Genomic DNA, 13,459 nt, shown 5'->3' on the forward strand with positions numbered 1-13,459 from the left:
GGGCCGGTGCAGATCAAGAAAGAAAAATTAGATGCACACCAACATCCGTCCAACATGTTTATTGTAAGACTGCCACCAGGACTGTGACAACGGACCAAGGGGTGATGACGTTTCACACATACATTGTGCTTCTTCAAAAGGGTTGGGTTTTGAAGAAACACAATGTATGTGTGAAACATGGGTTATCATTCTCACCTGGAGCAGCGATCTGTCTCATTGTTGGGGTCAGTGCAAGCAGAGTTCAAGGAGAAGTCATATAGATGATTACATGTGCACAGAAATCTGCCCAGAGGGTTCATCTGGGTTATTGGCAGGCCCTTCCTGACACATGCATTTTAATTCTTTCCTACTCTATCCAAAACAATACAAAGCTATACATATGCTCTAACTACATAAAGTTACATCTCCCATCTGTGGAATGTACTGGCAATATGTCTACAGAGGTGCAGATGCTATGTTTCTTCTTTTAAAACTTTGGGACTGAGTAGCAAGCTGACCTTCTTACTTAGCATTTAGTTAAAGTGGCTGTAAACCTCTTACATGAAACATGAGAAAAGCATATCCTTTTATAGCATGCACTTGCCTCAGTCCAAAGCACTGAGTTAGATTTTTGTCTGCAGTCTGGTTCTTCTGCTATGTACAAGAGTAATTTCTGACAGATTATGCTGACTCTAAGGAATGAAGGGGGACAGGGGACGGGGCTCCAGAATACAGCTTGTGATCAAAAGTCTTAGCTGAGCATGTTTCCCTATGAGATTGTGTACAGGGGGTGTGTCTATTTACCCCAGTAAGGTCTCACATTACACACTTTCTATTTCTGTGCAGCATGTGACATCAGATCTGGCCCCCTGCCTCTGGAAGCTCAGAAACACTGTTTAAATTATTTTCTTTAAACATATGTGGAGAAGAAATGGCTGCAGATAAATACGTACAAATTATGTAGGAGGATTTGTTTTACAACCACAATAAAGCAAAGATGTTTCTAAATTTATAAACTAAAAGTAGTAAAGAATCTAAGGAGGCTAAACTTTGTATCTGACATGAACAGAGAAAACATTGTTATTTTACAGATCCATGATATACTTGTTTTAGTTTACAACCCAGGGAGAGGTTTACCACATCAATACAGTATTGTCGGCATGAAGAACAAAAAATGTAGTGTAGCAGGAATGTTAAAGAGAAAAAACACACATATGATTATAAAGAAGAAAAAAGTACACTATTAAACATGTATTGAGCCAAAAACACATAAAAAACACAGGCTTATAGTTAAGATGTGAACAATAGCAAAATGCTCAAAAAGAGTTAGTTGACCATATGATGTAATACAGAACTCCTTAACGTAGCATAGGCTGGTAAATTAGTTAGAGTCCAGAAAGTGTAATTCCAATGTCCAATGTGTTTCAAGACTAAAGCTCTTCTTCAGGGAGTGTCCTGGAATCTGGGCATTCAAAAATGGACACTCCAATTAATAATACAGATATCAATGTGAAACAGGAAACATTATGTTCATCACTTACAACACTCAGGAGTATGGCCAAGGATAAAGCCTGTAAGAAGTTCTTAAAAAAGTATTGCTTAATCAAGCCAGCAGTGAGCAAGGAATGAAAAGCATGGCCAGGTGACACCAACAGAGATCCATGGGAGCAAACAATATCATCAGCAACAGAAATCAAATGACAAACAAAAAAAAAAATTTGACCTAACAAACTTGTTTTGTATTACAAACAGATGAAAAAAGAAAAACGTACCTGTTGCAATTCATATAAGAGACCGACCAGGCCGCATTGGTCCCACAACCGTTGAACATAAGGTGAGCAGTGTCAGCCATGTGGCCGGTTGTGTCCCCTTAAATACAAAAGACACAGGAAGAGGAAGAAATGTTCCCCATAGAGAAACCAACAAGTTTGGTCCTGAGGCTGGACCAGCAGATAACCACAGCTCTCATATGGACAAAATGGCAGCCAGCAGTGCCACCCTGTTGAGTCTCCTAACCTAACCAACTTGTTTTTATTACAAGAAACATAAAAGAAAAAGGAAAAAACATACATGTTATCAGTCATATGCGAGACCCATCTGGCCGCATGGCTGCACACCATCCAAGATAATGTGAGCAGTGTCAGCCATGCAGCCAGATGTCTCTCCCTAAATACAAAAGCACAGAATGAGGAAGAAAACTTCATCATAAATAAACCAAAAAAATTGGTCCTGAAAAACAGGGCCAGCAAGCAACCACAGCACTCATATATACAGAACGGCACCCAACAGCGCTGCCCTGTTGGATCCCCCAACGTGCATGTGTGGGGCACCATTTAGCCAATACATTTTCGGCCTTTGGAGATACTGGTCTCCAATATGGCCACCACATGCCGCCACCGCACCTGCATGCGACGTCAGCGTGGCTACCTTCCCGTGGTCTGGTGTTCTGCGCATGCGAGATGGGAGATTTAACCGAGCTGTTGGGAGATGTTCTGTATATATGAGAGTTGTGGTTGCCAACCTACATTTTGTTATCTATCTTTCTTCTGGGATGGGCATTGAATGATCCCCAGTCACACCATTTATGAAGTGAGCATGAGTAATTTGAATACAGGGCTTACAAAGTTAAATAAAATAAGTCATTTGAATAAAGGGACTTTATGTTTATAAGGTGCATAACACAGGAAAAAGTTGTTCTCTCTGTAATACAAGCACAGCAGAAGATATTGATAGAGGCAGTGGGCAGTTTCTGAGGGACTTGCTACTTTTCACAGGTGCCAAGTGAACTATTAGGAGACTTGTAGGATCACTGTGCATGCGCCAAGCTGACTGTCTGGAGATGTGTACTTATTCCGCAGGAGATGCACAGCAGTGGATGAGATCTCTGGATTCCAGCAGAGAACTCTGTATATCTGGTGACACGCAAGTTTCCGGTGACTTGACATTTCAGAGTTTACAACTATTTTTTATTTATTTTAATTACATGTGTTCATGTCTTCAAAAAGACACAACAGGTACATTTTTATAGTCAGCTATTAATACATCATAGCTACATTTTTATCTATGTTTTATATATGTTTATAGATATTTTAGCACCTTAATTTGCTTAGCTAGATGCTTATTTTAAATACACCATGATTTGTATTATTATGTTTTCAAATTACAGGTTATTTTTTAAATGATGGTATATTAAATTATAGTTCTTTAGTGGAGAGAATATTGGTCATCGCCAGGGAAACACGCATTGCCATTTATAGCAATGGATAGTCATGAGGTAGGCAATGTATTGTATTCAAACTGTTATGGAACTGAAAGCCCCAGAATACTGTGCCAGCTTTAATCACAATATTATAGCTTAGCTCTCTGCATGAGAATGGTTTAGTCTCCCAGGAGTACTGGAGAAACACAAATGTGCAGAAAAATAAATTGTCTTTTGAGAATAAATTATGACGTTGCATTTCACTGAAGGATCAGAGGTAAATAAAGCAACATAAACCACAGTTATTAACACGTAAAATTTCCATTGGGAAAACCTAAAGTACTGTAAACGTACACATAACTTCTCAGAAAAGTGCTATATATATATATATATATATATATATATATATATATACAGTATGTCACAAAAGGAGTACACCCCTCACATGTTTGTAAATATTTTATTAAATATTTTCAAGTGACAACACTGAAGAATTTACACTTTTCTACAATGTAAAGTAGTGAGAGTACAGCTTGTATAACAGTGTAAATTTGCTGTCCCCTCAAATTAACTCAACACACAGCCATTTATGTCTAAACCGCTGGCAACAAAAGTGAGTACACCCCTAAGTGAATATGTCCAAATTGGGCCCAATTACCCATTTCCCCTCCCCAGTATCATGTGACTTATTAGTGTTACAAGGTCTCAGGTGTTAATGGGGAGCAGGTGTGCTAAATTTGGTTTTATCGCTCTCACTCTCTCATACTGATCAGTGGAAGTTCAACATGGCACCACATGGCAAAGAACTATCTGAGGATCTGAAAAAAAGAATTGTTGCTCTACATAAAGATGGCCTAGGCTATAAGAAGATTGCCAAGGCCCTGAAACTGAGCTGCAGCACGATGGCCAAGACCATATAGCTGTTTAACAGGATAGAGTACACTCATAACAGGCCTCACCATGGTCGACCAAAGAAGTTGAGTGCACATGCTCAGTGTCACATCCAGAGGTTGTGAGTGCTGCCAGAATTGCATCAGAGGTTGAAAGGGTGGGGGGTCAGCCTGTCAGTACTCAGGCCATACACCACCCACTGCATCAAATTGGTCTACATGGCTGTCATCCCAGAAGGAAGCCTCTTCTAAAGATGATGCCCAAAGCCTGAAAACAGTTTGCCGAAGACAAGCAGACTAAGGACATGGATTACTGGAACCATGTCCTGTAGTCTGATGAGACCAAGATAAACGTACTTGGTTCAGATGGTGTCAAGCATGTGTGGCGGCAACCAGGTGAGGAGTACAAAGACAAGTGTGTCTTGCCTACAGTCAAGCATGGTGGTGGGAGTGTCATGGTCTGGGGCTGCATGAGTGCTGTCGGCACTGCGGAGCTATAGTTCATCGAGGGAACCATGAATGCCAACATGTACTGTGACATACTGTGACATTACGAAGCAGAGCATAACCTCCCCTTCCCTTTGGAGACTGGGCTGCAGGGCAGTATTCCAACATGATAACGACCCCAAACACACCTCCAAAACGACCACTGCCTTGCTAAAGAAGCTGAGGGTAAAGGTGATGGACTGGCCAAGCATGTCTCCAGACCTAAACCCTATTGAGTATCTGTGGGGCATCCTTAAACGGAAGGTAGAGAAGTGCAAGGTCTCTATTATCCACCAGCTCCGTGACGTTGTGATAGAGGAGTGGAAAAGGACTCGAGTGGCAACCTCTGAAGCTCTGGTGAACTGCATGCCCAAGAGGGTAAAGGCAGTGCTGGAAAATAATGGTGGACACACCAATATTTTTTTAAATTACAGGGTCTGGTTGTTTCGACTCCAGCATTAGTGTATGGGAGCGTTAGCAGGCATCTAGCGCTAATTCAGCTATACTGAGCTACTTTGGATGTACCAGCAACTCCAGGGCGCTACATTGCTTATCTCTTTGTTTTTAAACATGCAATATGGAATGTTATATATGGAGAATATTTACCAAGTTGTGAGTATTGTGATGATCAATATTGTTCTTGTTGCAAATACCAATTCTATTATACCTTGTTTTATTGTATGCTAATTACTATATACTATAGATAACGGGCTGATTCGTCTATTTACCCCTGAGGAAAGAGAGACAATTCTCCGAAATGTTGGGTTTCTGTTTGGATAATCTTGTCCTGTATACTTTGTTGCCTTATTGGGTTATTATTCTCAGATTGCTTTGTAACCATTCCATATATGATTCAATTTTAATGTATAAAAAAATATTTTTGTACACCCATAATAAATTATATTTTTCCTTGAATTTATTGTTCATATTTTGGTGCCTTTAAAGTCCATCAGGGGATATCCATTATTTTATTGATTTGTCATTTGGATGTGGCACATTTTTAGAGACATTTACCAATACATTTTTGTTGTGACACACAAAATATTGACACTTTGGGCCAAATTTGGACATTTTCACTTAGGGGTGTACTCACTTTTGCTGCCAGCAGTTTAGACATTACTGGCTGTGTGTTGAGTTAATTTAAGGGGAAAAGCAAATTTAAACTGTTATACAAGTTGTACATTTACTGCTTTACATTGTAGAAAAGTGTAATTTATTTCAGTGTTGTCACATGAAAAGATATAATAAAATATTTAAAAAAATGTGAGGGGTGTGCTCACTTTTGTGAGATACTGTATATATAAACACTCAGCACTTTTCTTAGAAGTTCTGTGTACGCTTACACTACTTTAGGTTCTTCCAATGGCAATTTTACAGTGTTAATAACTGATTCTTCAGTGAAATACAACCTCATAATATATTATCAAAACACAATCTTATTTGTCTGTACATTTGTGTTATATATATAAATGTATCTATGAATAACAACTTCACACACAGGAAAATTCTACGAACATGCTTGACTATTCTCCAGTATAAATAAACACTTCCTGTTTTAGGACAACCTAAAAACAGAACATTAGCATAACTTTAACTAATATCACTATTACAGCTCAACTGGATTATGATAAATTTCAAAATATCAAGTACTCTAAATGCTGCTCAAGCTAAATTCAATGTAACATGACAACTCCTGTACAATACTATTTGGTCAAGTGAATTGTAAAGCGAATTATTGATGAGAAGGATCTCTGACCTATTCTTACATACTTTTTCCTTAATTTCCTTTTCTTTAGTTCCTTTCTTCTTAATTTTTTTTGAAGAAAATTGAAATTTCCAACCATCTACTTTTTAATCCTTGGCACTACAAGGTGAAATTGTTGAACCTCGCATTCTGGCAATGATTAACTGGCAATTTAGAACAGTTGTATAAGGTTTAACCAACTTTGTCATACAGTTTTTATCATTCTACACTAGTCCAGCTTGAATTGCTTTTTTTTGGAAATTGCCAATCATAGTCGATAAGATTGTGCATCCCTTTATTATGTTTATACTCATGGCAATTACTGGCTATGCACACAATGCTTAGCTGTAGAATGCTAAACTGACAATATAGGGGCAGATCCACGTACAGCGGCGCATTTATGCGTCGGGCGTAGCGTATCTAAGATACACTACGCCGCCGTAACTTACTTTTTTTTTTCAAATCCATCAAATGGATGTAATGGGGGCGTGTTTTATGTAAATACACATTTACCCGACGTAAACAAATTTTTTTTTAACTGCGCATGCGCCGTCCGTAGGGGTATCCCAGTGTGCATGCTCGAAATTAACCCGGAACAAGCCAATGCTCACGACGGTGACGTCATTCTATGCAAATCTCTATTCGCAAACGACTTACGCAAACAACGTAAAAATTTCAAATTTTGAACGACTGCCATACTTAACATTGAGTACGCCTCATAACAGTAGCTTTAACTATACCCTGGAAAAAGCCGAATGCAAACGACATAAAAAAATGTGCCGGCCGGACGTACGTTCGTGGATCGCCGTAACTAGCTAATTTGCATACTCGGCGCGGAATTAGACGGAAACGCCACCTAGCGGCCGCTGAAAAATTGCATCTTAGATCCGACGGCGTACTAAGACGTACGCCTGTCGGATCCATCCAAGATGCCGTCGTATCTTGTTTTGTAGATACAAAACAAAGATATGATGCGCAAAATTTGAAATTACGCGGCGTATCAAGAGATACGCCGGCGTAATTCTTTTGTGGATCTACCCCATAATGTGTATGTTTAAGCTGTTGCTTTTATGTTTTGCTATATTGAAATATGTGCAATAATCGTTGCTTAATTTGAATAAAAACACTCAAACATAAAATACACTTTCAGCTGTATATATATATATACTATATATAATACACAGTGCCTTGAAAAAGTATTCATACCCCTAATCATTTTCCACATTTTGTCATGTTACAACCAAAAACGTAAATATATTTTATTGGGCTTTTATGTGATTGACCAACACAAAATGGAACATAGTTGCGAAGTGGAAAGGAAATGATGAATGGTTTTCAATTTTTTTTACAAATAAATATGTGAAAAACGTGGCATGCATTTGTATTTAGCCCCCCTGAGTCAATACTTTGTAGAACCAACTTTCGCTGCAATTACAACTGCAAGTCTTTTTGGGTATGTCTCAACCAGCTTTGCACCTCTAGAAAGTGACATTTTTGCCCACTCTTCCTTGCAAAATAGCTCAAGCTCTGTCAGATTTGACGAAGAGCGTCTGTGAACAGCAATTTTCAAGTCTTGCTACAGATTTTCAACTCTGGACTGTGACTGGGACATTCTAACACATGAATATGCTTTGATCTAAACCATTCCATTGTAGCTCTGGCTGTATGTTTAGGGTCGTTGTCCTTCTGGAAGGTGAACCTCCACCTCAGTCCCAAGTCTTTTGCAGAATCTAACAGGTTTTCTTTTAAGATTGCCCAGTATTTGGCTTCATCCATCTTCCCATCAACTCTGATCATCTTCCCTGTCCCTGCTGAAGAAAAGCATCCCCACAACATGATGCTGCCACCACCATGTTTCACAGTGGGGATGGTGTGTTCAGGGTGGTGTGCAGTGTTAGATTTCCCCCACACGTAAGCCAAAAAGTAATATTTTGGTCTCTTCTGACCAGAGCACTTTCTACCACATGTGTGTTGTGTTGTGTCCCCCACTCTTCCATATAGACCTGATTTGTGGAGTGCATGACAAATAGTTGTCCTATGGACAGATTCTCCCACCTGAGCTGTGGATCTCTGCAGCTCCTCCAGAGTTACCAATGAACTCTTGGCTGCTTCTCTGATTAATGCTCTCCTTGCCCAACCTGTAAGTTTAAGTGGACAGCCATGTCTTGGTAGGTTTGCAGTTGTGCCATACTCTTTCCATTTTCCGATGATGGATTGAACAATGCTCCAAGAGATGTTTAAAGCATGGGATACTTTTTTATAACCTAACCCTGCTTCAAACTTTTCCACAACTTTATCCCTGACCTGTCTGGTGTGTTCCTTGGCTTTCATGATGCTGTTTGTTAACTAAGGTTCTCTAACAAACCTCCAAGGGCTTCACAGAACAGTTGTATTTATACTGAGATTAAATTACACACAGGTGGGCTCTATTACCACAGTGAAGGAACCCAAAGTGCTGGTGGGGGACGACAGAAGATGAGGATCAGGATTGCTGTGTGCAAAACCATTGCACAGAGCAGGTCAGTATACATGTTTGTTATTATAATTTATAAAAAAAAAATAACTTTCACAATCACTTTAACGTGAACTAGTTTTATATTGCAATATATGGCATTAATATGGAAAATATGATTGATCATGCCAAAAAACTGTCTTTTATTTAAGGATAGCAATCACATGAAGCCATTTATTATCACATAGTTTTTTGGATCCTTTTTAAATCATAATGATAACAGAAATCGCCCAAATGGCCCTGATTAAAAGTTGACATACCCTGAAAGGTTTGGCCTTGGCAGAGACACAGAAGGTGGCACACACAGGTTAAAATAACAATTATAGTTTAATTTCCCACATTTGTGGCTTTTTAAATCACAATTAGTGTCTGTATATAAATAGTCAATGAGTTTGTTAGCACTAATATGAATGCACTAAGCAGGCTAGACACTGAGCCATGAGGAGGTAGAAAAGAACAGTCAAAATACCTGCGTAACACGGTAATGAAAACTTTACAATATGCCAGTCAGTACTGTTCAATCACTTAACCTCCCTGGCGGTATGATTCTGTCTGGAATTACGTACCAAAAGCGGTACAATTATTTTGCAAGGAAATTTGGCGTTTTAAACTGTAGGCCTGAAATTTTTAGAAATAACTCACTTAAATCTGACCAAGCAAGAGTCTTGTAGGCATCCCGGGTATGATTTTTTTTTAAAACAAAATTATAAATTATAATATAATAAATCATTATAAATAATTATAACAAATAATAATATAATTATAATAAAAATTATTCAATACTGTAATCAACTCAAAATCACTGAAATTTGCTCAGTTGCAGAATTGTCGCTGTCATTATTTTTTTTTTTTATGACGAATTTCCCCACAAATCGCTATCGCACAATTCTGCAAGTGATTATAATTTATTATCGCTGTTTTCTAGCTGATCTAAAACCATTTTTGACATAAAGGGACACTTTTGGACAATCTACAGTTTTTAGGCAGAAAGAACATTTTTTATTATATAAAAGTACATGTAGGGCACTGGGCAGACCACTAGGGACAAAGGGGGTGTGTATTTTTTACATACAGTACTGTAATCTATAAGATTACAGTATACTGTATGTAAAGTGTTTGTTTACTTTTTTGAATTTGGCGCCGTTCTCCGCTCCCGTGCGTCGTAACGTCACAGGGAACGGAGATCGGCGGCACACGGGGACACTGTGAATCGAGCGAGGAGGTCCCGCTCGCTCACACAGCGGGGTGGCATCGCTGGATCCAGGGACAAGGTAAGTAACTTGCCTGTGGATCCAGCGAGAAGGTAAGCCTACAGAACTAGATACGCCTGAAAATCGACTTCTTCTGACCGACGTAACTTTTCTATGCCGGCGCAGCGTGGGCGCATATATACGCTGGACGCATCTGGCGCTCCCATTAATTTCCTATTCAAATATGCAAATGAGGGAGATACGGCGATCCACGAATGTACGTGCGCCCGACGTGGGCTACGCGCGGCGCATGTAAGTTGTATGTCCGGCCTAAAGTTACCCCTCATAAAGCAGGGGTAAGTCAGCAGCAGACATGCACAGGTCAGCCGGAGAGCAGCTGCAGCAGCACCGTTACGGACGAGCTGAGCATCCACACTTGCATGACAACAATCTGTATGCCAACATGCCAGGGGCATCCATGGTCATAGCTATACTACTGGCTTCACAGGCGCGTAGAAGGAGGGCACGAGAGAGGATATACTGACCGCGCCTAAACATCTTTGGCATGGGGGAATCGGAGGTGAATCGCATACCATCCTGGAAATAGCCACAACCCTGCAAGATGACATCACCAGCAAGACAGATCTCTCACAAGCAGTGGAGCCACTGGTCAAGGTACTGGCAACACTCCATTTCCTTGCCAGTGGATCATTCCAGCGTACAAGTCGAGTTGTGGCTGGGATGGCACAATCCTCCATTAGCAGATGTGTGCATCAGGTTGTCCCCGCAATCCTCAGACGGCAGAAGGCAATGCGTGATTTCTACAGTATTGCAAGATTCCCACGCACTGTCAGGGCCATTGATTGCACACATGTGGCACTACGCCCCCCCCCCGGTGCCACAGAGCACATATACCGCAATCGTAAGCATTGGCATTCCATCAACGTACAGGTGATAGCCGATGCCCAATGCCTCATATGGCACGTCTGTGCCAAACACCCAGGGTCCAGCCACGACAGCTACATATACCGTCAAAGCAACATCCCAACAGAATTTGAACAGAACGTGTACGGGAACAGCTGGCTGGTTGGTGAGTGAAATGGGTGTCAGGCATGACTGTCCGACCCCATGATGCAGACATCATGAGGGGCACATGCACAACTAACATCCGCCTGTCTTTTCCCTTCCAGGTGACTCTGCATATGCACTTAGGCCCCATCTCATGACTCCATTCCGGGATCCCCAAACCACAGGAGAGAGAAGGTACAATGATGCACACATACGTACCCGTGCAGTGGTGGAACGCACATTTGACCTCCTGAAGTCCCGTTTCCGATGCCTGGATAAGTCCGGGGGGATCCTGTTGTATTCCCCAAACTTTGTGTGCCAGATCATCGTGCATGTTGCATGCTGCACAACTTCGCCGTGAGAAAGGGCCTGGAGATTGACATACGTGATGACCTGACCCCCGAACCAGACATTCCCCCCCTGACCGAGGCTACCCCGTCTGCTGAGGGAAGAGCAGTCAGGAGATGCCTCACAGTAGGCATATTTTCACGTTAAACACACACATTCATCATGGCACAAGGAGAATGCACGCATGCACACCACTGTAGTTCCTAGCTCACACACACCACATCACATTGGATTAGCCCACCATGCAGGACTTGAGAGCAGCAACGCCCCGCCAAGGCTCCAATTATGTCGCTGTCCATTCATACCACATTCACACGGTGGTGGGGAAAACTTCTCCCCGACGACCGAGGGTGACACCCCTTTGCCGTCAGGAATGTCACCCCCACATTCACACACCAGTCACACTGTAGCCTGCACTACTGACCGTGTGCTGGGTCTACTCGCCTGGTGCCACGGCCACGGCCCCGGCTCCTCGTGGGAGCCTCATGGAGGGGGAATCAGGAGGAGGAGGAGCATCCCCTGGTTTCTCCATGGCTGGCTGCCTGCCCTCCAACGCCAGGGCGATGCGGGTGAGGACCGCATTGGTCTCGGCCTGCAGCAGCCTTGACTGCCTCCCCTCCGCCTGGATGGCAGCAGTATTTTCACGCACGGCCTCTGCCAGGGTGTGGACCTCTTCCACGAGGCCTGCTGTGGTGGCCTGCAGATCCCCCAGGCAGGTGACCACAGCAGCACAGTTGGTGTTCACATCCTGGACACTCTCATTAATTGTGGCATAGGAGGCCATGCTGTCTACCACTCGCTCCATCTGGACGGCAACCTCACCCAGATGGCGGGTCTGGCGGGCCTGTTCCCTCTTGAGGTGTTCCAGGAGGAACTCAGACACCCCCCTAGTCTTCCTGGTCACCTTCCTGGGGCCAGGAGAGGATTGGGGCCGTCTAGAAGGGGAGCCCCTTGAGGGGGTAGACCTGTTGGGGGAGGACCCTGAGGGGCTTCCCCTGATGGAGGTGGAGGTCTGAGTGGGCCCAGCCAAAGGGGGAGACTCCTCCAAGTAGAGGCAAACCTCATTATCACTGGTCATCGTCTCCTCAACCACCTCCTGAGGAGAGGTGTGGCCACTTCCCTCCACCGATGACTCACGGCTTCCCAGGGGGTCAGACTCAGACTGATGTACAGGGGATGGTGTGGAATGGCCACCGGCATCAGATGGCCCAGCTCCCTCCTGCACATCTGTGAATGACACAAAACATTCACATGTTGGTGGAGCCACACACTTGTCACATGTTCCCTTCCACCCCCACACATGCTACACACCAGATAGGAGATAAAACACACTTACCTGTCCTCAAGGCATCCTCAATGGAGTCAAAGCCCTCCACTCCCTCCACTTGATGCCTGTGGAGACACTGGGCAACCACCTGTTAATCAGGAGTGCCACTGGCATGAGCCCTCATCTTGACGAGCTTACCTCGGACCAGGCGACGCAGGTAATTTTTTTTTTTTTGGATGTCATTGGAGGTCCTGACCTCGTATCCCAGGGCATTGACATCTGCCACAATCTGCGTCAGGATCTCCATCTTCCTGGCCTTAGTGGTGTTGCCACGCTCTGCACCATGGAGGTACACAACATACCTTGACATGGCCCTGATTATCACATCCTTCTCCTGGTCAGAAAAGTTAAGCTTCCTCCTCTTCTCAGAAGCTGGAGCAGACATGGCTCAAAACCAACCAGCAAAAAGTACCTTGCTTCAGGGGGGGAAACAAGCGGATGTACTTTTGCGCTCAACGGGCGCATGTCTGGGCGTATTTATGCCCTGTGTGTATCTCAGGGATTACGCCGGGCCTAGTTCTAAGCATGCGCAGAGGGGGCGCGGGACATAGTCAGCGTCACGGCGCATGCGCCATTCGTTCGACCCTTCATTTGCATGGGGTCACGGTTTATTTAAATGGAACACGCCCACTTCCTTCCTACTTAGAATTACGCCGGCTTACGCCTATGAATTTACGCTGCACCGGCGCAACGTTGGAAGGAAATGCTCTGAGGAT

Source organism: Rana temporaria, chromosome 4, assembly GCF_905171775.1.
Source record: "Rana temporaria chromosome 4, aRanTem1.1, whole genome shotgun sequence".
Taxonomy (NCBI): domain Eukaryota; kingdom Metazoa; phylum Chordata; class Amphibia; order Anura; family Ranidae; genus Rana; species Rana temporaria.